This window comes from Mesocricetus auratus, unplaced genomic scaffold (genome assembly GCF_017639785.1).
Source record: "Mesocricetus auratus isolate SY011 unplaced genomic scaffold, BCM_Maur_2.0 Super-Scaffold_100008, whole genome shotgun sequence".
In the NCBI taxonomy this organism is placed as follows: domain Eukaryota; kingdom Metazoa; phylum Chordata; class Mammalia; order Rodentia; family Cricetidae; genus Mesocricetus; species Mesocricetus auratus.
The window spans coordinates 65,980,186-66,003,937 of record NW_024429192.1 but is presented as its reverse complement, the minus strand read 5'-3'; the positions used below and the strand labels follow the sequence as shown (position 1 = coordinate 66,003,937).

The following is a 23,752-nucleotide window of genomic DNA, read 5'->3' as shown; positions in this document are numbered from 1 at the left end:
CTTCCCCCTTCCTGTGGGACAAACTTACCAAACAAGAGTACCAGGTACTGACTGGAGGGTTGAGAGATCTAGAAGCCAGTCAGACATCATTCCATAAGGTCTGACCAGAGACATTGCCCACCTGGGAAGTTCTGAAGATGGTTGGAGCTGAGAGACTCAAACATTCCTCTCTGTTTTCCACAGTTGGGAACTCAGGACAGAAGCAGAGATAACGAGTCAGCCAGTTCTGCATTTGCCATCGTTCACTGTTTCTTCTGTGGAGGGAGATATTTTCCCTCAGCTGGTGAGTCCTACACACAAATATGCTTCTTCTTTAATAGAATATATATGCTTTAGTTAGTTTTTAAAAATAATGGGTGCTGGAAACAAGAATTGAGAACTTGAGAAGTCTAAAATGTTCATTTATTATTATTATTATTATTATTATTGTTTTGAATTGGTTTCATGGCAACAGACTAGATATAACAATGCCAATAAAATATGTGGCAAAGCGAAGGTGGGCTTCACCTCTGGCAAGGTGGCATGCAGAGACACTGGAGGAAAACTCAGTGACAACAATGTCATCTTGCCAGTAATCGTGTGCCTCCCTTCTTTTTCCTTTGGCAAGAAGTGGAGTGTCATCGAAATTGAGAGACTTGACATGAGGATGACAGGAAACAATCAGATGTTTCTTGTTTACTCCTGTGTGATGTGCCTTTTTCTTTTGCAACCTCATTTTATTTTCCCATCAACCTTTGGAGGTGGCAAGGGCTAATTTAGCCTTGGCAGAGCATGGGGGCCTCTGTTTTAATGGCCTGCTGGTGTGGCAGTGACAGTTGCGTGTGGATTTTGTTGTTGTCTGTTGGAAAGGTGACCAGATGTGTCATCTTGCGGTGGGTCTCTATTTCACAGGCAGCTAGGTATGATGGATGTGTCACAAAGAATCATCCGTATGGTGTGACCTGCCGGTGCCTTGGTGACATGCTGAGGGAAAGTAGTTGGGGGATTCTTGCGTCTACTGACTCTAGTTTCTGTGGTCTCCATGATGAGGCTCAGTCCCTATCTAATGTAAGGATTGGCATTAAACTACAGGACGATATACCTCACGCCAAGTGTTGTGGAGTTCTTCAAAACACACTGAATGCTGTTGTGATTGCAAGTGACTTCATCCTTGTGTTTTGTCATCCTGTTTTCTTAATTGTTGTTCCATTACTTTCATTGGGTGGTTGGTCTCTGTAGCATAGGTAACCGGTGCTCTTTGGCTATGACTTTGCAGTATTTATTAAACTCTCAAACATGGACTTGAATATCCCACCCCCATCCCCAGGTTATGGTTATAGCATCAATGGGAAGCTTTGTTACCTGCTTCACCTTTTGAGTTTCTCAGTGTGTAAAATGAAATTGTGGTAGCCTTGAACTTGTATTTAATGAACTCTATGTTGTAATGGTAGAACAGGAAAGACTGCCTTAATGAGTCAGCTGGAAGAGGCCCGGAAGTTTCTGTTATCCTTAGATTGTTAGGGTGCAACTGTGACTCTGCTTCTGCAGCACTGACATGGCCAGGGCATGTGCTATTTGGAATGAGGTGGCAGTGTGACCTTGTAGTCCCAGAAGACATGGTTCACTGGGAGGTGACTTTGGGCTCAACTTGAGCAGGATGCCAGTGCCGATACTCCGTAGTGTTCTTTGCTCTGTCCCTTTTTGGTGCTAGCTTTCTCATCCTCAAGATGAGAGAGCTGCCTAGTGACCAGGCTGAAGACATCTGCTTTCCTGTTTGGAGGAGAGAGGGCCTTGCTGCCATGTTCACCAAGGCTTTAGTTGCTACACAGTGACGAACCTGCCACCAGGGCTGAAAGGATGGGGCTGTGCTACTTGGAGTATACACACCAAAGACTGTGCTACTTGGACCTTATAGCAGTCACACAGCACAGATTATGTGGCTCCTCAGAGCAATTGTACTGTTGGAGAGAAAGGACTAGAAACCTTGATGTCAGCCCTCAGGAGAGTGTCACACTTCAGGGTTTGAATCGTCTTCTGGAAGGGATCTTGGCCAGCTGGACTCTGCAAAGATACTGAGAGGACTAAAATGATGTGCCATTAAGAGCTGCTTGTAAGAGTGAGATTGGAAAAGGCAGGATGCTGGGTCATACACAGTCTTGACCTTCAAGAGTATATTACCCACAGGCCTGGAGTGATGGCTCAGTGGTTAGGAGCACTGACCATTCTTCTAGAGAACCCAGGTTCAATTCCTAGGACCCACATGGCAGCTCACAGCTATATGTAACTCCCAAGATCTGATTCTCTCACATAGACATACATGAAGGCAGAACACCAATGCACATAAAATAAAAAAATTAATTTTTTAAAAATATAATACCCAATCAGAGGAAGGACAGTGTCTGTCTGTGTCCCATAGTCTAGTGAGGTGTCTGATACATAAAAGGCATATGACACAACTTCATGCATACAAGAATAAATCTGAAAGTCTGAGTGCCCCGTTTCCAAAGGCTGCTCTACCAGGCCCTGACTGAATCTGCTGGGGCTGTATAACAGCTAGAAATAGGCTTTTGAGGGCAGAGTGGCTTCAAACATTGCTATTAGTGCCTTCAAAGGTAGAGAGTATGGCAGGATAGGCTAACAGAAAGCCTGCCAGAATGTTAGCCTTTCTTTGCCTTCATTTTCCTAATCTCAGATTTTTAGATCTCACTGATTGCCTTGCCAGCCTCTTGTATTTGTTTTGTGCGAGTCTGTTGGTAGCAGTTTGTCAAGTGTGGTCCCTTCATAGGTTATTGTTTATTGTTTTCTCCATCGAGGTTCAAAATGAGTTAAAGGGGAGGTAAGACACTGTAAAGGTTGAGTCTAGCACTGTGCCTGGGATATAGTACTTGTGTTTGGCAGTCATCCTTCTCCACACCCAGGCCCTGTCCTCGCCAAGACTAGAGGAGCAGTAACTCGTCCTGAGTCTCGGGAAAGAAACTACATTTGGGGCTTTAAAAAATCATTAATGTTGAGACCTACAGCAGGAAGAGGTGCCAGGAGGTAGATGTGGAGACCTGGGATGTGGAGTCCTTGAGAGACCCAGAGAAGCTGTAGTCTAGCCTGTGGGATTGTTGCTTTGTTTGTTCACAGAATCAGACCTTCTGCCCCGAGCATGCCTGGCCCAGTGGGAGTCAGGAAGGAAATGATTTCCATCTCTGGATATCAATGTACAATTGTTGTAGCCAAGAACTTTGAGTTTTAATATTTCCTTTTGGGTCTTAAGATCTACCAGGTATTAGTGTCTGCCGGCAGCAAAAAGTGGTCATTTCTGTTAGAGGTGTATGTCTTGGCTCCCTGCAGTTCCTTGGACAGGTGGCTTCTGAGCATTTGTCACCATCTGTTGAGCCAGGTTTCATTTTTACTTACTTGTTTCACATATTGCAAGGGGACTTACAGAGTGTGAACCAAGGCCTATGCCATCTCCCAGAATCTGTGGGTCTTCATGTAATGTTGGGCCACCTTGTAGGAGATAAGATTGCTGTCAGTTAAAGAAAAGGGGAGGAGTCTCATTCGACCCTTCTCCTCGTCCCACAGCAGTGTTTCTTGGATTCGGTGCAGTGGGGATGCCTCTTTCTTTCCTTGCCGTGGACCTAGAACATGAGCATGGATTTTAAGATTTCTTTCTCATTGGGTTACTTTGCAGTAACTTCAAGGATGAGTGGAAGATTCCTTGTACTGTTTCCACACGACTGCTTTTTGTTATAGTGTATGTAGTTTTCTTCCCTGAGTCCAGTGTTTGTCAGAAAGTTAGCAAATCCAGAGTTTTTTCCTTCCTGCAGTGGAGTCCTGGAGATTGAATCCATGGCTTTGTATATGAGAAGCAACCTCTCTGGCACTGAGTACATGTGCGGTCGCTTTTAGACTCCTTAGGATATTATGGTGTTTTTATTTGTCAAGGCTTATGATAGCAGGACGAGGTAAGTAAATCACCACCTCAGGTCTCCCCAGGTCTAGACAAAAGGTGTGGAGAGTGTAGAGGATTGGGATCATGGAGACAGATTCCAGGGGGAGGATTTATCTCTAAGGGAAGCTCAGATGGATGGTATGGTGAGCCTGTGACTATAGTTTAGGCAAAGGGTGGCGGTTGGTATCTGAGAATAGAAATGGATAATGTCAAAATGTGACTGGTCAGGTTGGAATTTCCTATGTGCGTCTGTCTCCAGCTCATCTCTAACCCTAAGCTGAAAGTGCTGTGCTTACTTTATACACCAATGTTAAAGTCACAGCTATGTGTGTGTGACCAGGGTGTGCTTGGGTCGTGTCTCAGAGCTAGAAAGCATGTATTCAAGCCAGGTGGTGACAGCACACACCTTTAATCCCAGCACTCAGGAGGCAGAGGCAGAGGCAGAGGCAGAGGCAAGTGGATCTCTTGAGTTTGATGCCAGTCTGGTCTACAGAGTGAGTTTCAGGACTGCTAAGGCTGCAGAGAAACCCTGTCTTGGGAAAACACACACACACACACACACACACACACACACACACACACACACACACACACACACACACACACACACCACAGAAAGAAAAGAAACATGTATTCATAGAGAAACCCTGTCTTGGAAAACACACACACACACACACACACACACACACACACACACACACACACACACACACACACACACACACACCAAACAGAAAAAAAAAAGACAGATATAGTCATACAGGTCAGAGATCTGGCAACTTAGGTGGGTCCCTCAGCACTTCTCATGAGATTGTAGGAGAGTTTTCCCATCCCTGTAGTCTCTCCTGAAGGATTGCCACAAAGCCCAGTCACGTGACTGCATTATGGTGTAACTAACTCCCTTCAGGTTGGTCTAAAGGTTTCCATTCTTGCTGTGCAGATATGTCTGTGGGGCAAACTTCTAGGAAGGCAGTTGACTTCTCTGAGTATCAAAGGTTTTCCATGTTGTAAGCCACAGTCTTTGTTTTTCAAAGTTAAATTAAGTTTTTAATTCCCAACACTGGAAACAATACACAGTTCTCTGTGTTAGATGTGTTTCACATGGGGAACGAGAGGAACATGACATGACTCCCAGGATGTGGGTTATACAGGACTCTGAGGAACTCCTGGTTACTGATTTCCAGGCAACTGAGGCTATGCTGATAGTCAGGGCTTACCTGAAGCTCCCGAATAAACTCAGCCTCTCTGTAGATCAGTTTGCTTTGGAAACTTTTTGGAGGAAAATTCCATTAGAAATTTGAAATGAAGACATTGATACACAACAGTGTGGAATGCAAAATTTGCCTGTGTTTCTGGAGGAGAATCACAAGCTCTCAGCTTATGCTGCCCTTTCCACCATTCTGCATTTTTGGCTTTTCTCAGCAGCCAGAGCGGCTTTGCTGGAAATGACTGGAATTCTTGCTTGAGCCCTTAGCTGTATAGGTGAGGCGCCAAGAGCTGGGGAGGGACAGACCTGCCTCAGTGTGCCCTGCAGGGAGAATTCAGGAAATTCCTCTCAATATTTTTTTTCCATCTGGCCACCTTGACTCTTTGTAATGAGCCCTTGTCACCTTTAGGCATGTTTCATTTCTTTTTCTAACTTCTTTTCTTTTCTAGAAATGGATTAGGTAAATGTAGGTTAAAATTGGCTCGTTGAGCCTCCATCTTGTCCCTTCCATTATATTTCAGGGATGTGCTGCCTCTGTTGGGTCACACTGTGTCCTGAGAAGTTGAATAAATCAGTATTTCTTGGCGCAGACAGTGTGTCTCTGTAGTTATGAATACCATTTGCATTAGGAACAGGGAGCTGTTGCACAACAGTGCTGTGGGGATGACGGGATCAGACAGGAAGCCTCAGCCAATGCCTTCTGTCTGGCAGAGAGTTTCTTTCCAGGGCATCCGTCTCTTTTCCTGACCCAAATTGTCTTCTCATAAAAACAGGCTCAGCAGGTCATCTTATAGATGGCGTCACACTCCCATGGTGTTCATCTTAATCGCTTCTCTCAAAGTTAATGGAAATGAGAGATTTAAAATCAGGGTCAAGGTTATTAGTAGCCTGGGAGCCCAAGAGAGAGGAAGGCATAGCTGTGGTCATTAAAAATGCTACTGGCCAGAAAGTCACGACTCCCTGCTTGGTGGTCTCTTTCTCAGCTCCTTTGTTAGGATCCTCTCCGGGCCTTCAAAGTGTTTCCTACCCATGATTCGTTTTATTGAAGGCACGAAGGAAGACATAGCAGAGTTCTATGGCTGAAGACAACACAGTAGGGCTGAGTTTAGATGCAGAATCTTACTTAAGTGTTTTGATTGTGCGATATAAGGTGCCAGCCACCCTCACACATCTCTGTGCTCCATGAGCATGCCGTGCCTGCTGAGTGTGCTACTTACTATGTAGTGATGTAGCATTAGTTTTATCTCTTCTTCCTTTTATGATTTGTTTTCATCTTACACGAGTTGTGCACCACGTGTGTGCCGTGCCTGCAGAGGCCAGAAGAGGGTATCCAGTTTCCTGGACCTGTAGTTACAGGCAGTCTCGAGGCACTTTAAGTGCTGGGAGCTGAACCTGGGTCCTCTATGAGAGCAGCCAGTGCCTTTAACTGGAGCCATTCTCCAGCCCCAGATTTCTTTTTCTTTTTTTCTTAGGCATGTGTAATTCTTTGCTGGAAGTCTCTCTTAGTCCTTTTCGGTTGCACATTTGTCTTGATGCTTTCACTTTTCAGTGTCCTCATGGCCCCCGGGGCAGGAGGAGAGGGGGTGGGCAGGAGGAGGTGGGAGGGCGGGGGGGGGGCAGGGGGACTCTTCAGGGCTGGCATATCAGTCACCACAGAATTCATGTTTTCCTGAATTACCTAAAGTTTCACTGTCACTCATTTACCCCAGTGGCTTCTGGGGCACACATTCAAATACCTCATGATGCTCATCTATTCTGGGATTGGGAAATAGTGGTTTTGCGTAAAATGTCAATAAACTTTCTGGTGAGGGAGGCTTTGGGGGCAACAGTAGTGTGTGTTTTCCCCGATAGAAGGATGAGCCTCATGCAAGTGCTGGTGGCCACCTCTGCATCTGTGAATGGTGCCGTCTCTAGACCTGCTCAGGGCTGACCCTCCTTGATTCCTCCTTGTGCCTGTTTAGCGTAGAATTACCTCACCGCCTCAATGGTAACTGACTTGAATTATATGGGTTATTAAAGAATGATCTAATATTTTCCCTTTAAATCAGTGGGCCTGGCTCATTCTCTGATTTAAGTAGTGATTTATTTGTAATAAGGTATGAGACGGCTATAGCCACTCTATGATGTAATCTGAGAGATGACATGAAAACAAAATAGGCTTTTACATAATGAACATATTCCTGTAGTGCAGTTTACATTGAGAATGGAGGTAGGCTTTGATGTTCCTATGTACTCCATTCTTAGGTTTCCTTCCTGTTTTGGGTTTTCATGCCATTAAGTTAATTTCACCAGGATCATGTAAAACCGCCCAAAGCCTGCTTTATTCTTCTATCCCTGTCGCCCCCAGCCCCCGCTCTCCTGCCCACTGCCGTCCTCTGGCTTCTGCTGCCCCAGTCCCCGCTCTCCTGCCCACTGCTGTCCTCGGCTTGTGCTGCCCCAGTCCCCGCTCTCCTGCCCACTGCTGTCCTCTGGCTTCTGCTGCCCCAGTCCCCGCTCTCCTGCCCACTGCTGTCTTCTGGCTTCTGCTGCCCCAGTCCCCGCTCTCCTGCCCACTGCTGTCTTCTGGCTTCTGCTGCCCCAGTCCCCGCTCTCCTGCCCACTGCCGTCCTCTGGCTTCTGCTGCCCCAGTCCCCGCTCTCCTGCCCACTGCTGTCCTCGGCTTCTGCTGCCTCTGCCACCGTGCGTCTCCCTGCAGCGTCCCTCCTCAGCTTTCCCATGCCCGTGCACCCTGCTCCTGTGCGGTTGCCTGCTAGACAGAACTGTTCTGTTTATAAACGCGTGTGCACTACAGGCTAGTGGGCATCTTTGTCTTCCAGTCCTCCAGAACCTTTGCCCCTTGTTAGAAACCTCTGATGCGGTTTCTAACATAGCTTAACACAGTAGCAAAGACTAGCCATGCATTATCAGACTTCGTGGAGGACACGGGCGTGCTTCTTCTAGATTGGCTCTGCTCCGGAAATTTATCCTTGTTGTGGCCTTCCCACGGGCCTCATCTTTCTTGATCTGAGGAATGGGTGGGTTGTACTTCATTTTCCATGGTTCACTGGTATATTGGCAGGGTATCCTGGAGGGGTTAGGGTGGAAACGATAACGGGGATGCATGCTGTTTAGCCGAGGCCAATTTAGAGAATCTCCCGTGGTTCTGGCAGAGAAGTGAGAGTGAAGATGTGCAGGAAGTTGCTTGACTGTTGGCACTAGGCAGTTTGAAGCTTCTCCAGGGCATAGGAGGAGGACTCAGCCAGATTCTTGCTGTGCGAGCCTGAGGACATGAGTTTGATTCCTAGAGCCCATGTTTAAAGAAAAAACCAAAAACTGGTACGGTGGTGGCCACCTGTAACCCCTGTGTTGGGGAGGTAGAGAGGCTGCATGGCCCTATTGGCCCTGGGCCAATGAGAAACCCTGTTTCAAAATGCAAGGCGGATGATGGCGAGAAAGAAAGAAAGACACTGGAAGTTGTCTTCCAGCCTTTGCACACTTGCCATCAATCAGACAGCAAATAAACAAAAATAAAGTTCTCTTTTTGTCTTGCTTTCTGGGATTCTTTGGTTTGTTGACTTTTAAGTGCCTTTTCCAAGGCCTCATAGCAAAATTGTAGCACTAAACTCAATTCTTAGTTACAGAGAAGGTTAAAAGCTCCATACTCTAATATCATGTTTATCTGTACATGCTGGTCGAAAGAGTTGAGAAGCTGGGATAAGGAGTAGAAGGTTCCTCACCTACAGGAGCGTGTTGCTTGACTTCTTAAATTCTGTGTCTCTACTGTTAAGTAGGGCCAGGAGCTGACTTTGTCTTTTTTTGCTTCCAAGGGGTTAGACCTAAAGATGGTCCAGGTCACAAAAGTAATTGGTGCCACCAGAGTCTTTCTTGGATTGACCTTGCTCCTTGACTCCATTGGATCTTGTGTCCCCACATCCTCTCCAAGGCACAATGTTAGCTCTCAGCAGAGCCCAACTGTCTTTGTGCTAGGTCCGTTCAAAAGCCGTGCCATGGAATCGTGGGAGAGGCATGGAGGAGATGGAAGAGGCTACCGACCTGGCCACCTCCCACCCTTCTTGCTCGCTGTCAGTGATTTCCTTTTGCACTGACTAGGTGCATGGAAAACAGACTGGAGAGTGAAGAAAGAGCTGAAGGGGATGGCTGGAGGGAGCCAAGGGGTAGTACACTCTCGTGGGGGCTCTGACGTGCAAGGGATGAAGCTCACTTTGACCTCAGCAGGAGCTCTGAGAGTGTGGGTGGAGCAACAGAAAGATGAGTGAGGCCGGGTTTTCAGTATGGAGAGCAAGCCACAGTTAGGATTTTTTGGGAGTTGGGGGTGGGGAATCAAAGTGCTCCATCATGGCAGTTATTTAAGTAGGGGTCAACACTGGTGTTTTTCAGGGGAGTGAACAAGTAGAGAGTTTGCCAATAACTAACCTTACTGCCTTTTACAAATTATTTTTATTTTATATGTAAGAGTGTTTTGGCTACATGTATGTCTGTTTATCACATATATGCCTGCTGTAGTCTAGAAGATGGCATCAGAACCCCTGGACCTGGAATTACAGACAGTCGTGAACTGCTGTTTTGGTGCTGGGAATTGAACCTGGGTCCTCTAGAAGAGCAGCCAGTGCTTTTGGCCACTGAGCCATTTCTCCAGACCCACCAGTGTCATTTTTCTGAAGGCTTCCCCTGTCTTAATCTAGAACATTTTGAAGACAAATTTCTATGTGCATTTGAAATTCCCTTTTAGGATGAACACTTAAATGCAGCGATTCTTCTCTTTGCAGAATTTGGCACCTGGAAATATAGCTCAGACAGTCTTGCCACACATAGTACTATTGATAAGGAAGTCTTGTTGCCCAGTGCTATTGATAAGGACACAAGAAGCTAAATGAGGACACCTGAGAATGCCTTTGAACTGAATGTATCTTTGTGGCTTTATTTTTTGCTTCTTTTCAAGACAGTTGCCGAGAGTTGTGTTCTTTTGGCCCTTTCCCACCCTTCCCACTCATTGCCAGTGATCTGCTACTGCACTGCTTGGTGTTTTGCCAATTTGTCCAGTAGGGCATTCGTGATACTTTGCACTGTTGATTAACACAAACCTGTCTTTTCTTCTCCACTGGGTTGAAACTTATTGAATTCTACCTTAATTTCATAAGAGGTCCTATCGTGCCTGATGTAGCAAATCATAATAAAGGTCACTTATTAATTTCACACCTTTTGGATAAATGCCTACAATGGTCTACACCCTATTCTAGGCGCACATGTGAGCAGGGTTGTGAGTGAAGTAAACCAGAAAACCAAAGATACCAGAATGGGACAGAAGAAAGTGTTTCAGAATGAGTGAAAGTGGTCCTGAGACTGAAGTGGGCTCGCACAGCTGGAGTGAAGACAGAAGGAGGGAGGGTCACACAGTCTTGATAGCAAAAATGACAGCAGATGCCACCAAGCACACTTTGAGGGTACTCTGGGGGAAGGGGAGATTACTTCGTTCATCTAAAGGATCCACAGAGATCTAATGAAAAGATTGGCCTAAATGGTGTTGTAGCTCTGGGTGGCTCAAGTCTAGAGCATAAGCATTTTGGTTTGTCCTCACCTGTAACCCTGCATGGTTGGAGACTCTCGGTTCAGATGATCTGCGCCTGTGCAGCGCACACCTGCAAGGATGCTCGGCCCGTGCAGATGGGCAATTGCATGCCTAATCACCCATTCAGGCACCCACTTATTTGTTTTCCACATGCAAATGTGGGTTTTTTTTGCAGATAGATTTAATATATTTGTTGCTTCCCCATTTTATTTAAAACAAAACAAACGGCCAACCATGTCATTTGGGGGTAGCAAGTAGAAACGTGAATATTATTTTTTCTGCTGTCAGTTTCAATTGCATGGCTGAAAGGGATCTCAGGCAAATGAGTCTTTTCTGGGCTCAATTTTACTTTTGTTTTCTATCACCTTTTATTAGCTATTATTATTTTTATTCATTTAAAAAGTTTAAAATAGGGGGTATGCTATTATTTTATTTTCCCAAATAATTTTCTTGTCATCTGGGCTCTGTATTTTTATTTTGTGGTTTTGACTTTCACCGTTTTAGTTTTTGAATTTGGGGCCGATTTCAAATGTCCTAAAAAGACATTATAGAATCTCCAAAAGTCATTGGTGGGTGATGCAGAAACTTCCTTAGCATGGAAATAAACAAACAAACACAAATGAGATGTATTTGTTCCTTCGTATTGATACATTGTTACTAGTGAACTCACACTATGATGCTCACGTGAAGAGTTAGTTTTGTTGGTAGGGGAAGTGTCAGGCAAACCCCAGGACCTAGACAGAAGGCACGTAATAATTTGCTTTTGTTTCTCATGGAATTTCAAAGCTCTCTGGTGGGGTACAACAATTGGTAGACACTTGGGTATTATTTCATTCCCTGCATCTCACTGTACGCTTAGGGACCACAGGGACAGGTTTGAGGAGACAGCACATGGTTACTTGTGTGGCCTGGAGTGAAGAGGAGCGGCTAACCCTGCAGAGGGTATCATCTTAAGGTGGGGTTTGTGTTAAATGGTGTCTGTGTGTCTTTTTTCCCTTTATTTAAAAGCCTGCTTTGTATTGAATTTATGCAAAGACATAGTGAAGGGCAAGGTAGTGGGAATTGTTTGCAGGTTGATTATTGGGTAAGAGTGATGGCTGGCTGTGTCTGCCGACCTGTCTGTCTGTCCATCTGTCAGTTCCACCTACCCCCCCCCCCCAGTCTCCCAGCAGGAGAGGTTAAACTATCCAGAGTTAGGTAGGAACTTCATTTTAGGTACTGAGTTTCTGGGCCACAATGAAGTCTACTTACTTGAGTTGACCATTTATTTTGAAAAAAAAAAAAAAGGCTAATTGATACTCTCAGTGGCTGAGTGAACCCCTTGCCCAACACCACCCAATGCTAACTGATTAGTTACCATTTTTAGAACAGCAGTATCTTTTGATGGGAATTTTTATTTGGAAAAAGAACCTTTTTTTTGGCCATCAGATCCTATTGACTAGTTAGCGTGTGTATGTGAGGGGAAGCCTCTACCTTCTTAGGGGGCGTCTGTTACTAGATGCATGTTCTAAAGCAGGAGCCTGGCGTGGACTAAGAGAATGCTGTATCAGGCAGGTCCCCGTGGTCCTTGCAGACTAGCACAGGCACATAATCAGCAGTTAGGTAAATTCTTGGAACCATGGACCTTTTTAGCAGCTATGTTAAAGTAGCCCTGCTGAAAGGGGCTTAAAGGTGAAAATCAGTTACATTTAGTGGGACTTTTACATGTCAAATATGGGATCCTTTACTTTTAAGCATGAAATATTTAATTATGAGGCTTGTATGCTAAGTCTACAGGTATTATTTTTATTATTTATTTATTTTTTCTGGAAGTTGTTTCATAGCAAGAATGCTCAAGTGAGCAAAAGGATAGTTTTATCTGGAAAGTGTGAGAAAGGGTTAACATTCCCTGGCCTTTTCTGCTAGAACACTGAACGGCCCTGGGACTCTTGCCTTGAGTAAGCCAATCCTAGGTATGGAAAGGACTGTGTCCAGCCCTAGCTGGGCCTGCTAAAACCTTTTCTTGCAGCCCACTACTGCTGTGCACCCCAAATCACTACTGTATAGATCTCCAGCTGACAGCACTGCGGGGCAGAATCTAGAGACTTCTCCTTGGCATTCACTGTTGGCAGTCGCCTATATATGTGAAATAGGCGATGTTTGAGGGATTCAAGTATCTTCTGTGGTTTGCTCTGTCTCCAGGTATCTCTCCTTAGGAGGGGAGATCAGAACTGACATTTCACTTGTGTTAGTTTGTTTATATTTTTGAAAAGAATTTATTTTCTTTTCATTTTTAGTGATCTACCCTATGTGAGATCACATTATAACATAGTTGCTTTCTCTCCCCCTCCCTCTTTCTCTCTCTCTTGTCTCTCAGTCTCTTCCTCTCTCCTACTCGCCCTCTCCTCTCTCTATTGTAAAGAAAGTCATCTCGGGCTTCGGGGTGTTGCTTAGTATCAGCATTTTCCCAGTATGAATGAGGCCCTGAGCTGGATCCCCAGCGATGGCAAGGGAAATCCCCTTTATTCTCTAGACCCCACTCTTGTCATCTACAGGGACAGCCTAGTTTGAAGGCTCTTTAGAGAATTATTGACTGTGTTGGAACTGCTTTTCTAGGAACCACTTATTTTCTGTACAGTAACAAGGATTTGCAGCAGGGAATAAGACATTCTGAAAACGAGAGAGAGAGGGGGAGGGAGGGAGGGGGAGGGAGGTGGGGGGAAGGCAGATGAACCACTGACTTCAGGCACATGGAAAGACAGATCTTTGTTCCAGTGACGTCTCTGCTCCTTGGAAAACTCTGGACTGCTAGATTTCATGACCTAATGCTGAGAGTCCTCTGGAGTTACGGGGACTGATGAAGTTAAATCAGAGGATGGAGGACTGTCCTTATTGGGCTAATGTGTGCTATAGAAACACACTGTCCTTTGGTGTTTAGATAGATAGTTTTTTTCCCAGTAATATTTTATGCACAACTCCATCAAAGTCCCCAGTATAGGGACCATGCAAAGAATGCAGAGCATCTGGGGAGTCTGCCTCTGCTGTAATGTTTGCCTTTATGTGGCTTCAGTTTTATACATGGCCAATGGCTAAGTCATTGCATTGGCTTGGTATATTTCATATTTATAAGGACATACCTTTTTCTAACCTCTTCTCTATTTGGTTCTTTTTGTATTTAGGTCGATAACCAAACACTAACACACTGAATGGCGGGGGGGGGGGGGGGTGCAGAAGAGCTGAGCTCTTACCACGACTTTGCAAGACCTGCTGTGTCCAAACTATTTACAGACATGTTCATTCATTCAGCGATTATTTAAATAAGCACTTTAGACACCAGCTTCTGGAGACATAAAAGCATGTAAGATGCGCTCCCCCCCCCCCCTCTGCCTACCATCAGGAGCAAAGAGCCAAGTACATAAATGGCACAGAATCGCTTCTCCTTTTTCAGTCTCTTTACACGTGCAGGAGTCAGAACTGAACTAGATGCTCGGGAAAGGGCCCTTCTGATGCTACCATGCAATCTCTCACACAAACTCATTAGCTATCCAACAATTATTTATCAAACTGAAAATTGGCAAACATTTCCCCTTCCTCCCATTTGTAGACTGTAATGCTGAAGATGAATGAGGCAATGTCTACAGAATGCTTTAATAAGCAAGTTGGAGATAGATATTATATAAGTTTGAGGCACTATTATTAATGGAAAAACGAAAACAAGGGTTGATGTTTTCAGAGGGAACAGATGGCTCCTTTGTTTAGAATTTGAGTCTAAAGGAGAGAAGGGGGACAAAGATACTTGCTATATTGTGTAGGCCTTGAATTTGAGTGACTTTAAAATGCCAAAACAATCTGGTTAGGAAAGTCCCACAGATTCAAAATAGCTCCTCACTGATCAAACTGTAATTAAAATAACAAAAAAAAATGACAGCAAGAGACTTCCTAATAAGTAATGCCATGGTGACAATTGACACAGCCTCCCAGAAACTCCCTTTGAGTAGCGCTCCAGAAACGTGCGTTTTCATCTCTTCGTGAGTTTCAACACATCATGGAACAAGTCAATGAGAGCAGACTCTAAGCTACTTTTTCCATGGCTCCCATCTCGGTCCTTATCTGTACAGCTAGTTTCTCATGACTTGAGTTTGATCGCTGGTGATAGGAGTAGAGAACTGATGCTGAAGTCGTTTTGGGGCCTCGACACATGAACCCCCTCTTAAGTACATGTTGGAAGGGGTAGTGAGAACCATCGCTTTCCCACCCCCTCATTTTAGTTTTTGATACGCCCTGCTCTTGCAAAAGTCAAATCCTAGCATATGTGCTGTGTTGCCTTTCTTGTTTTTCATCCATGACCTCTGTGACTGTCAGTCTTCACCGTCAACCTGACTTCCCTTACACTCTCCTAGGAAAGACACTTGTGGCCGTGTCTGAGAGGGCGTTTTCAAACCTGTTTACCCTAGGAGAGAAGACCCTCTTTGAATGTCCGCGGCATCACCCCATGCGGTGGGGTCCAGCATGAATGAAAGGCAAGTGAGCTGGTTACTAGCATCCATCTCTCTCTGCTTCCTGACCATGGCTGCCATGTGACTACTGCCTCATACTCCTGGGGCCATGGCTATTGCTGGCACACCCTCTTTCCCATGATGGACAGCACCCTCACACTAAGCCAGAACAACTCCTTCCTGAGCTTGTTTTAGCCAGTCTTTTGTTATAGCATGGAGAAAAATAGTCACACATGGATAGCTAAGGTGCTCAGGCTGGCCTTGAACTTGGCATCCTTTTGTCTTAGTTTCTAAAGTAGCTTCGAGAGTGCTTAAGGCCATTCCTGGGATATTCTGTTTGTGTTTTAATTATTTTATCTTTGTGAGCATCTTTTTACCCCTATTTATTCACTGACTTATAAAATGTGGTTACTGAACAAGATAATTCCTTTATTTTCTTCAATAGCATTAAATCTGTGATAACTGAGGGCTTTGGAAACAGACAGGTATATCTTGGCGTTTAATTCATTTTTTTCTGCCCTTTAAGTAGGAATGATGACCCATCGTGCTCAATTTCTCTCAGGAACCTGTAGGAAGTAGCCAGCCTGCAATTTATTCACTAATCTGTTTGTGATTAGCATCCTCTGCCCTTTCTCATATCCTAAACTCACTGATTGAAATTTAATTATAGGGAATTCCTTCCTCTCACAGATTTTGCCCCACTGGTGTTTCATTTGTTTTACTCTGAACCCTTTGCTGGCTTTCCACATCTTAATTAATTCAATAGTGCAAATTGAACTTGGGATCATAAATATTCTTCTGCTTCCAGTCTTTGGAAGTGGGTGTAAGCCCAGGAGTCCCGGACACTAGCAGTGTCAACAAACCCGTTTTTTTCCCCTTGCATCTGATGTAGAGAAGGCACAAACTGGGGGCCATACTCCTTAAGTGTGTCACAAGCGTGTCACCTGAATACTTCAGTTTGTATGAGATTATTCTTACTTTGCTGATGGGGAAATGGAATCTTAGTAACAGTAAATTACTTGCATAAACACAGTAATCAAGTGACTCTGGCCCTTACTGGTGTCTGGAACTTTCCTTTGGTTCTAAGACCTCTGTCCAGAAGTTACTGGGCCTCAGTGCCTTTTGCTAGAGGTTGGCAAAACATGACTGGTGAGGCAACAGTAGTGACAGCTGCTTCTCTTCCTCTTGCTCCTCCTCTTCTTCAGATTTATTTTTATTAATGTGTCTGAGTGTTTTTACTTGCATGGATGATGTGTACACATGTGTGCTTGGTGTCCATGCAGACCAGAGGAGGGCATCAGAAATGACAGACCTGGTTACAAAGAGTTGTGAGTTACCATATACATGCTGAGAACCAAACTGGGGATCCTCTGTAAGAGCTTCAGGTGCGCATTACTGCTGAGACATAGCTTCAGGCCCTCCCTATCAATGAAGACCTACAAATCCATGGTGAAGACCTGAGTGTGTGTGAGTAAAGTCACTTGAATCTTTTGAGCCTTGTGGGAACTATTTTGAAATGGGGCTATGAGCCATCCTGATGACCTTTGGAGAAGTTGTTTTTCCCGAGACCTGTAATTCAATAAGCTTAGCATATTCCCAAGGTACTGCCTGCTAGGTACTTTGGTTAAAAGGTTAAAGCCTTCATTTGTTAGCTAATTGGTGGTAAAGCAATGCCTTTGAAATTTAAGGGATAGTTTATACACTGTAGAGAAGCTAATGAAGCTAAAACATATGTAGAGTAGTTTGAACTTTACTTCTATGGGGTGGTAAAATTGATTTTTCTGTTTTGGCATTTTGTTGCTTTGGAAGTTTGAATAAGATAAAAAGTAAGATGGTGCTGTCAGTGGCAGTCACGAGGTTAAAGGACACAGGGCAGCATCATAGGGCACAAGCTTTTCCTGGAACTTAGGAACTGAACAGTAATGTATAACCCTCAAGTTCCATGGCTTGCAAACTTGGCTCCCTATTAAATTCTCCCTAAGAACTTTAAACAGAAGACTTGTCCTCAGTCTGCCCGTTTGCATCATGGTGTCCATAGAGGGACCATAGTGACAGTCTTAGTCACATCCCTCAGGACCATTCTATGTCCTTGAGTTCCAGCCATTGCTCTGATGGTCTCTTAGTTAATGTCTCTCTTGATAGGCTGTAGTTCTGGGTATCACACACAAGTGAAAACTGCTGTCCAATCAGGAATTCTTGCCACCAAGAGTGTCACAGGAACTCCTGAATAAGGTACAGGGCCTGAAGTCAGTATGTAAAGGAAGAGGAGGAGTTAACTTTTTTTTTCTTTCAATATCAGGATTTGCTGCCTATTTTATGCCCCCGTGAGTGTTTAAAGATAATAGCAAGTAGTATATATTTCATTGCTTTAATTGTTCAAGGTCTTTTTTAGAGTATGCAATAAAATACCATTTGAGCTTAACTGACCTTTTTATTTTAATGCTTTTTGGAAGAGGACAATAGCTGGTAGTATGCTGCAGCATAACTTTTCATTATTTGTATCTTCAGGAAGCGGAGCTTGCTTTGGAATCTGGGGCTGAGGGTCTGCTGCCTTCCCTGAGATTTTTACCTGCTTAAGCATCAAGTCCAATTCAGTTGATGGTTCTTGACCTCATAATGTCCAACCTTCATATCTTTTTTTTTTTCTTTTACAAACTTACCCAAGAAGGAGACTGGATTCATTACTTACTTCCTGCTGGAGGTACAGGTGTGGGAGGACAGCACATAGGACCTAACCCATATTTAGGAGGAGGAGAGCTCTCTGCCTTCCTCCTCCCTCCCCCCGCCCCAGTCCATTCAGCAATGCGGTGTTTAACCCCAAAGGCCACCGCTAATAGGTTTTTAAAAATTGATGCTGTCGGATATAGCTCTTCTTCCAGCCCTGTTCTTCTAGAAGGGAAGCAGTCCTCAGGTTGCAAACACAGGGCACTGGAATTTCAGAGGCCTCTGTTGACCTACAAGTCGTTAAGGTGGGTGGAGTTATGTTCCCACTGCCCTTGAGGTCATGGGATGTGGTCTGCCCTTGGTGTTTTAGAAGAAATAGGACTTTTTTTTTGTCATGCTAAGAAATTTTGGCAAGAGTTTTTTGGTAGCTTTGAGAAAAAGATCTGTGTGTACATTTGTATGCACACACGTAAGTGGTATATGTAATGAAATAGTTCGGGTTGAATTTATATACCATTTCAAATTCTGTTAAAAAACAGAGTTGAGTTCTTAATTGTTACATTTTTCTTTTATTCCCTGGTGTTTATTTTTTCCCCCGAAACCCTTCATTATAAACAATTCCAGTTTAAAATGTTTGAGAGCAAGTGTAGTCCATATCTTTTATTCAGAGTCATCTGTTGTTTGTATTTTGTCTCTTTAGTTTTATCATCTCCCCACCTGTGTCTCCGCTTTTTCTCCAGTTTATACACACATTTTTTTTTTTTATGTATTTGGGAGTAAGTGTGCATTGCTTCTTGAAGTTTTGGGTTAGATCGAGTGAGATCAAGTTGCATAAACTGTGCATGGCACTCTACCCCTACATGCAGCACTGTTTCCTAAGACGGAGGGAGGGGACGACCATGTCTTCCTGTCATGCTGTGGTGACTCAGGACTGTAATTTAGGTTTAGTGTCTGCACTCCCCTTTCATCAGCTAACCCAGTTATATTCCCGATGGCATTTTCCTCCTGCAGCGCACAGGCCAGCTCAGACTGATAGTCACTTATTGTCATTTCTCTTTGGTCTTCTTTGATCTGGAACATTAACACATCCTTCCTGTTTCGTGGTGTTGGTATTTCCGTACAAACTGGTACCCCATTTAAAAATATGTCATTTCATGTTAGCTAAGTATTTATGCTGAGGCTGGCCTGTGCATTCCCCTAGAGAATGCTGTGTGCATGGTGTGTCTGCAGTGTCACACTGGGAGGCTCAGAGTGAGCATTGGTGTCACTTTGCCAAGATGTTTGTGATGTATCCACTATATAGCTATTATTCTGCCCTTTGCATTCATTGCCACCACTCCAGTTATTACTATTTTGGTTTCTTTGGAGACGGAGCCTCACTATATGCTAGGTTGACCTTCAAACTCCTGACCCTCCTGCCTCTGCCTCCCAAGTGCTAGACTACAGACGTGCACTGACATGCCCGGTTGTCCTTTGCAATTTACTCAGCAATCCATGATGTTGTGTCTGTGAAAATTATCTTCTAAATTAGTGCCTAAGCCAGTCTGTGTAATGATGGTGGCAAAATTATGGTATGCCACCTTGGTCATTCCTTCCTGGTTATCTTTCTATGTCTGCTCTAAGTGGTGCCTCCTCCTGTTCTCACCCTGCTACCTGCGTTTCTCCCTCAGTTAATATGGCTCATAGGACTTTTATTTCTGTTTCTCATGATTCACTACTGCCATGCTTAAATTTTCTTCCTCAATAGGTTCCAGATTTAGCCAGTGAGAATGAGGTACCTCCTGTGGCTTGGTGCATGCCTTTTTCATATTTTGTGGTTATTTATGTAGCCGTTGGGAGTTAAAAGGCATTCTGTTTTTATCTTTTGTCTTTTTTGTCTCACTTTTGGGAACATCTTTTCCTCACTGTATCCCCATTCTTTTTAGTGGCAAATGCCACTGGATACCAGTATCTTGAGTGCTAGGTGTGCTTGTTGCTATTGGTAACGTCTTTTATAGGTCCTTGCAGGGGCTAGTCCCAGGAACAGATGCACATACATGCACATTACATGGACCCATGTAATCATGGGATCACTTTTATCTGTTTGCTGGCAGTTACTTTACCTATTATCTGTTAAACTTTGACTTACTGCCAACCTGATGGGTGAGAAATAGTTTGGCATTGCCTATATTCTGGCTAAATAAACCTGAACATCTTTATTCTGTGTCTAAGTGATCATATTTATTTTTATGATTTTCAGTTTTGTGAATTGTTTATATCTTGCTAGCTACTATTATCACTACCATTATATTGTCAAGTCAGAGTCTCATCACTTAGCCCAGTCTAGCTTGGAACTCAACTTCATAGTGAACCTCCGAAGTCCTGAAGCCTCCAAGTACTGGGTTTACAGATGTGAGCTACCCTGCATCCATTTTTAGTGTCTCCTTTTAACAACAACAAAAAAAGAATTTTTACCTTCAGATCTGATTAGTTTGGGGTCTGTGTATACAGTTTCAAGTTGATCTGATTTTTCCAGCTGTTATCTTATGTTCTAACATGATTTATTGTGAAAACATCTTTGCCATTATTGTCTAGTGGTTACTTTTTATTCTTTTATTATTGTTATTTTTTTAGGTGGGGACAGACCCCAGCTCTGTTTGCCCAGTTTGATTTAGAAGTCCTAAGCTCAAGGCCTTCTTCTGTCTTAGCATCCCAATAGCTGGGAAGACAAGTGTGCACCACTATTCCTGGTTACTCTTTATTACATTTTAACACGAGCTCTGACTACATGTGAGGGAGACTAGTGACAAAGGCAGCTGGGAAATTAGACGAAACTGTGTTCCTAGTTTGATGATGTCAGAAATCAGATGAAAGCTGAAATCCCTTTGTATCAATTAAGCATGCTTGACCTTTTCCAAATCTGCCTCTTTGATCTCCCCTCTCACAGTTAACAGAGGGGAGTGTGGCGCAAAGACTTGTTGAGGGATTGCCCGTGCCTTCCCTCTTATCTGTCTTTCTGTGTGCGCTATTGAAACTTGTCTGCATGTGTCTTTGACTGCAATGAGACTGTAGAGTCTGTTACTCCTGCCAGGTGCTGAGTTTTCTTTGTACCCTTTTCTGCAGATTGCCTGTTTCAGTGAGTCTTTTGCCCATAGGACGCCTACAGCCACACTGGGTGGGAACCTGACTTGAGGAATTTTGGGGCTTGATGATTCTATCTGTGTGAGGTAGATAGGTAGGGGGAGTGGTGAACTGGGCTGTCTTTACTTGTCTGTAATTCCCTGGCAAGTGTTTTTCCTTCAGAACACTAGCAATGAGAACTTCCAAATAATTAAGTTTCTTGATCTGGAAGAACAAGACATTTGCCGTTTTTATGGAAAGTATAAGTTGTACTGTCTTTTAAAGAAAAATAGTGCCCCCCCAATAACTTGATGTTCTTCACACATTCTGTTTATTTTCTTTGGGGTTTTGGTCAGTATTCTGTGAAAAGGGAAGTCTGTTTGTGAATAGGTGTATTTGGAATTATGCTAACTTGTGCAAAGTGATACCTTCTTTCTTTACTGTAGACTTCTCAGAATATTTGCTATGAGTCAGTCTCTCTGTTGCCTCCCCCCACCCTGTGTGGTGGTGGTGGTGGTGATGGTGGTGGTGCTGCTGGTGGTTCTCGTGGAGGTGGTGGTGGTGCTGGTGATGGAGGTGATGGTGGTGTCGGTAGTGATAGAGGTGACCATGGTGTTAGTGCTGCTGATGGAGGTGATTGATGGTGGTGGATGGAGGTGATGATGATGATGGTGGGGGAGGTGGAGACTACCCCTGGCAAATGCTAGGTAAGTAGTCCAGCATTGAGCTACATCTTTGTGTGTTGATTTTGTGAGACGGGACTTTGATTTGGTCAGGCTGGCCTTGATCTCACTTTGTTCCTGGGGGAAAGAGTAGAACTTACAGTCTAGTGTCTCTTCTTCCTGAGTGTTGGGATTGCAAATGGGTATCACTGTGTTTACTTGAGTTTCTCAAACTTGTTTGTGAGGAACAAAAATCTGTCATTGCTCCCCCGCTAAGGACATTCTCCCTTTGGTTTGTAAAGGCAAACTTATCAAGGTGATGGCACTGTAGATAGTAACGGGATTCCTATGTCCCCTAATTTATTATCTTCCCTTACATTCTTCCCCAGTTAAGCTCTCTACAGGCATATTATCTTCTTTATGCATTAGTGGGTACCCGTACCCCACAGTGCCTGGTTCATAGTAGTGTAAGTGAGTGTTCCTGAGTGTGAAGCTGTCAGCCTTCATTTAGTTTGTTGAAATGTTTGTGCTTTGATTCTGCCTCCTAGATGTAGATGTTTTAAGCAGCAGACTCTTACCTTTAGCATAAGAAAAAAATAAGCATATTTACTCAGAATTATATATGTAACTTCCTGGCCTAAAGTTTAAGGCTTAATTGTAAGTCATTGAATATGCTTTAACTATCATTCTTTACCACCCAGAGCAGGCACGCGCGTGCGTGTGTGTGTGTGTGTGTGTGTGTGTGTGTGTGTGTGTGTGTGTGTGTGTGTGAGAGAGACCTCCTAGTCCTTTTTAATTTCATGTGTAGAGTGTTTGCCTGCATGTATGTCTGTGTACCACACATGTGCCTTGTGCCCAGGAAAGCCAGAGGAAGGCATTGGATTCCTGGACCCAGAGTTATGGATGGTTTGCAAGCTGCCATATTGTGCTGGAACTCCTTTGGCAGAGCAGCCAGTGCTCTTAAACACTGAGCCACCTCTGTAGCCCTTTTCAGCAGATGTGTTTTACTTCCTAAGGCTCTGGGAGATGATTATCTTGGAAATTGTCCAGTTTTCCTGAACATAGTCACATCCAAACAGGATCCCATTAATGAGGCATATTATAAATGGTCTAGTCTCATCTGTCCATGTGTATGTGAATGGGTGCACATGTGTATGTATGTGTGCGCATGCACGTGTGGGCACGCACACGCGCGCACAGACACACACACACACACACACACACACACCTTTTACCCCTCTTCTAGAGAAGGACAAGAATGTTATGTCTGTGCAATATAAGAACTCAAAATTCTGAGCATGCTAGCTTCCTTTTCATTTACTCTCAGTTTCTGTCTTTGGTGTATTGCCGTGTTTTATATTCAAAATGACTTTTATTGGTACTCTTTGAAGAAATACATGTAATGAATTCTTATAGAAACTTTGGCTATTATGCCCCCCCCCAATGGACACAAGAGAAGTTGGAAAGGGCATGAGAGGAGGGAAGATGGAAGGAAGAATTACCTTATAATCTTGTTATCCTAAATGACATGATAGTGCCTAATGTTAGTAAGGTGTGTGTGTGCGTGCGTGTGTGTGTCTGCTATAGACTGCTATTCTGGTTTGCCTTTTAAGCCAGTTTTGTTTTTAGGTACTCCCCTGTATACTTTCATGGAAAGAACATTTCCAGTGTTTTGGTATTGCAACATTCAATAGTTAATCTTTGCTTAGTGCCCACGTTGCACTAAGTGCAATAAGCTATGCCAGTAAAGTGACTGTAGCTTACTTCACCTTTGTACTTCAGGGTCTTGCTCCAAAGCTATCTGTATACATAGTGGTTTACAAGTGTCTGATAAATTTCAGTGAATACACATTAGGGTAGAAAAAAGATCTGCCCACCTTTTCTTAAGAAATTAAACTTGGCACATGATGCATTCCAGGACTAGAAAAGAAAGAAAGGTGAGAGCCAGAGCAAGCAAAGCTGCCCTTATATGGACACAAAGAAGCAGAGTTTACAGTGTGGTAGGTGTTGCCCATGATGGTTCTGAGATAGGGCCTCCTGTACTCCATGGTCAGTGCTGTTTATCGTTTTAGACCCAGATACTCCCCTTTAAAAAAGCAAATCAGGATTTTCCTGATGGGAAATAACTAGTATTAATAGGTTGTATAAGGCAGCTTG

The 23,752-nt window shown here is 43.9% G+C and overlaps 1 protein-coding gene across 1 annotated transcript in view; it reads left to right on the top strand.

Moving 5' to 3' along the window:
• LOC101828273 (LIM domain containing preferred translocation partner in lipoma) overlaps nucleotides 1–23,752 on the top strand; it is a 583,098-nt gene that overhangs the window by 58,303 nt on the left and 501,043 nt on the right. Inside the window, exon 3 of the mRNA XM_040751025.1 lies at nucleotides 184–283. The gene's annotated coding sequence lies outside the window, so the exon portion shown is untranslated. The remainder of the gene's footprint in view (nucleotides 1–183; nucleotides 284–23,752) is intronic.